Genomic DNA, 4,654 nt, shown 5'->3' on the forward strand with positions numbered 1-4,654 from the left:
TTCTTGCTGAGTCTTTAGGGTTTTCTAAGTATACTATCATGTCATCTGCATAAAGGGATAATTTTACTTCCTCTTTGCCAATTTGTATACCTCTAATGTCTAATGTCTAATCTTGTCTTATTGCTATCGCTAAGACTTCCAATACAGTATTGAATAAGAGAGATAATGGGCATCCTTGCCTAGTTCCTGTTCTTAAAGGGAATGCCTTTAATCTCTCTCCATTGAGAACAATGTTATCTCTTGGGCTTTCATAAATACTTTTTACTATATTGGAGAAATTCCCTTCTAGTCCTTTATCTTCTTTTTTTTTAAGTACTCTGCACTTCTTAGCTATTTCTTGGTCATCCCTTCTCTGAGTTTCACTCCCGGGTGATTATTACTCTGAGAGCCCACTGGAAGATCAGCTATGAGTTATTTTCAGCTTGATAGTACACATCAAGGACAACATATACAAATTAGATTCTCTTTGGCTTTATGATTTCTAAATGTATTTTCCAACCTTCTCTGAGTTCCGGTGTGTCCTTCACAAGTGTTCCTGCATATCTGACTCCTTATTTTAAAATTACTTTTATAATGCTGAATAAGCCAGCAATCAAATTGAGTACATACTCATACGGGCGGCCTCCTCTCGTTTGATTAACACCCTCTGAAAACCTGCCAGAGAGTCAGCTATGGGTCAGTTTGTCTCTACGATACACACTGCAGCATATCACATTAAAGAATTGGTGCACTTATGAATTAATGGAATTCCAAAATCTCTGTAGATGTTCATTGAAATTAATAATAATAATAATAACAGAGTAATAAAAATTTATCTTTAAAAAAAACCACCAAAAACAGTATGATGAATAAGCAAATAGATCTCATAAATCACATTGTGCAGCATCATTTTGGAATCACACACAAAAAAATGAATTTGCCTAATCTTCCCAAATTTCTTTGAGGCACTAATTTGGAACTTATTAGTTATTTTCAAAGTAAAGCACCCCAATAAAATGATTTGATTTCTTTGACAACACATGTTAAAGGCAATAAATTCTTTAAAAATATTCTCACTTCTTTTCCACCATCATTTCTAAACAAAACATTAAAACACGGAAATAAACCTGGTACTTGAAAGCAAAAAAAAAAAAAATTTGAAAAAAAAAGTGACGTACAGGTAAATCCCGAAACACATACAGCGAATCTAACAAGTACAATCATTCCTCATCTTTTTGCTCTTTTATCTATTTTTACTTTGCCGATATCATCTGTTGAGTTTTTGTTGGTTTGTTTTTTTTTTTTTTCACAAATTGAAGTTGTCTGGTGAACCTAGTGTCTGCTGGCACTATTTTTCCAAGGTCAAGTGCTCAGTTTGTGTTTCTATGCCACATTTTGGTAATTCTCACAGTATTTCATTGTTTCGTAATACTGTTGCACATTTAATAAATGTTGCTATGTTTACACATCATTTATATGGATGACAAACAAGAAATAGGGGGAAACACTTTATTATAATGTTGTTATATATTGCAGTGTCCTAGATCTAGCCTCACAGTATCTCTAGGGATACCTCTATCCAAGAACTACTTTTGGTATGTAAAATAAACTTCATAGACACACTCAAAGCGAAAACAAACAAATGAAATTAAAATTAAATGCCAATTCATTGAAGGGGTTATCTTTCATCTTTAAAGCGGCTGGTGGATTTGAATTGCTAGGAAAATATAACCTTTGGGTTAGTAGCACAACTCCATGGTATGCCAACAGAAATCCCTGTGTGTGTGTGTGTAAGTGTGTGTGTAAATGAATATACATATTTATACACACGGAGAGAGAATTACAAAGTCTTCAAGTCCTTTTCACTTTCAGCAAACAAGTTTGTGTCATCTGCATACTGCAGGTTGTTGATGTGTCCTCCTCCAATCCTGATGCTGCCTTCTTCTCCATGAGGTGCAGTTTCTTCTAATGATTTCCTCATTATCAAGATTGAACATATAGGGGAGCTCTGGTGGCCTAGTGACAAGGAGCTGCAACTACAATCCCAGAGGTGCACGGTTCGAATCCACCAGATGCTCTGCCAGGGAAGGAGGGGCAATCTCCTCCTGTACCAGTCAGATTTGATTTAATGGTACACGCACACAAAAATAATAAAATAAATATTTTTTTAAAAGATTGAACATATATATGAGAAAGAACACAGCCCTGATGCATGCCTTTAAGGGAACATGCAGCTGTTTCCTTGCTATGTTTGCACAACAGCTTCTTGGTCTGTGTGTTGGTAAGTGTTCTGGAATTCCCACTTTTCTCAGCGCAGGTTTGCTGAGGAAGGACAGAACCCAGCTGAAGCCAAGACAGTTTTTTGAGGAGAAACTGATGGGCTGGCTCTCAAGCAGAAAACTAGCTCCCACGAAAAGTTAGAGAGGAGTTTTATGTTATCTTACAAGGAAAACTGGAGAGAGGTTTATTCACAGATGTTTTTTACAAGATACAGAAATGGGTTTGGATCTCAGATTATTTCTGGGAAAGGAGGTAGAGCAGTTTCACATCATCAATAGAGAGAAAAAGCCACAGTTGCTGCTTCCTGTGTTTATAACAGTTCAGTGGCTATTCTAGGAAAGGAAGGGAGAATATAGCTCCATAGCCCTAATATTCAATATTAGCTATATTTTGTTATGATTCACACAGTCCAATGCCTTTGCATAGTCAGTGAAACACAAATTGACATTCTTCTGGGATTCTGTACTTTCAAGCAAGATTCATCTGACATCGACAAAGATCCCTGGTGCCACAACCTCTTCTAAATCCAGCCTGAAGGATATTGTCAGTTTTCTGTCAATGTATTAGTCTAGCCATTTTTAGAAGCTCTTCAGCAATATTGTGCCTGCATATGGTATTAAGGATATTGTTCAAGAATTTAATATGTACATATATACTAATATATATGCGCGCACACACACACACACACACACTTAGTTGTTTTAGCCATGATTTATCATTTCAAGTGATTAAAACCTGGACTAATAACTTTACATGTTTATAACGTATCATCTAAAATAGTTAACTTTTCTTCTGGGTGAATGAAGAGGCATCTAGGCATAGTCGGTAGAGAGCTGCAAAGCTGATAAAAGGCAATGTCTTTCTGGAAGTTTGAGCCTACCACCTTTCTCCATGGGAAATATAAGCACAGTCTCTTGTGTGATTTACAATCTGGGGGACCCAATAAAAGGCCAGCTATGAGTCAGCTCTGACTTGATGGCCTTGAGTATAAGTTTGAGTAGTTTTGTCATTTTTGAAACTGAGACTGGAGCTTAGTAAACACAAACAGATTGTTCAGTTTGGATATGTAGATCTACATTTCTTTGAAATAGGGGTCTTTTAGCGTTGTAAAATAATACACCAGCAAGAAGTTTTTATTTTCTTTCTGTCTCATCACCATCTTTGTATTTACCTTTGATGTCAAATCTCTGGGTCAAAGCCTGGTGAGGAAAATCAAGAAATGCCATCCTTAATGGTCGTAATAAACAATGCTTTGCTAAAAGCTACCTAAGAATGGTGCAGGCACAGTCTGCCTAGTTGTATGAAAATTGATGCAAATAAGAGCCTAATTTTAATGCAAATGTATGTGTGGCCCTTCTAACTATTTCATGCACCTGGATAGAACCCCTAGGAAAATTCTAGTGCAGGAAATGTGCTCTCAGCAATGTTTTAATGACTGGGTGGCTCGGGGAGCACCTGGCCAATAGTAAAAGGTCTGCTAGCTAGTTGCTAAAAGAAAGCTCTTCTATCAGGAATATTGTTTTGCAGCTTTGATGAACTATTTTGGGGATCTTTAATTTGAACTGTGCACACCTTAACTCACCTGTTCTATAGGTAATTAAGACATTGCTCTGCCTCAGGCTAGTAGGAAGTATCATCACTTAGCATTGTTTAAAACAGGTAAATGTAGGAAAGAGACATATTACAAAATGTATATTATTCCAACCCAGTGTCATAGCCCCATTTCATTCTGAAGCATATCCTGGCCTGTCTCACTGGGTTAATTTACATCTGACTTGTTATGTGAGTCTCAGGAAATGGAAGAAAGTGTTAACAGGGAAAAAAAAAATATGTGAAAATAAGTTTGTCAGTGTTGCTGTTGTTTTTAATAGCATAAATATAAACAAAGATGATAGAAAAAAACAAAAACCCAAAGGAAATGTCCTGGTTGAAGAATCAGACACTGGACAAAAAAGGAATAAATAGGAATTTTTCATCTGAGACTACCACGGGGTAGGTCTGTTCATTTTAGAGAGAGAATTGTTAGGAATATGATACTGCCTGCAATTTGTTGTAAGGGACTTTCTTACACATTCCCCTATGTCACTTCTTAAGCAGTGCTATCAAAAAAGTTTTACTACCACAACAAGATAAAGGTAAATAATACAATTGAAAAATGGGCACAAAATATGAACCGACACTTCACCAAAGAAGACATTCAGATGGCAAACAGGCACATGAAGAAATGTTCAAAATCCCTAGCTCTAAGAGAGATGCAAATCAAGACAACTATGAGATATCATCTCACCTCATTAAGAATAGCAAAATTTAACAGAACAGCAAGCAACAAATGCTGGCAAGGTTGTGGAGAGACTAGAACCCTTATTCACTGTTGGTGGGAGTGTAAAATGGTGCA

The sequence above is a fragment of the Elephantulus edwardii genome, unplaced genomic scaffold (genome assembly GCF_000299155.1).
Source record: "Elephantulus edwardii isolate Elephantulus edwardi_28Jun2011 unplaced genomic scaffold, EleEdw1.0 scaffold00011, whole genome shotgun sequence".
Lineage (NCBI taxonomy): Eukaryota > Metazoa > Chordata > Mammalia > Macroscelidea > Macroscelididae > Elephantulus > Elephantulus edwardii.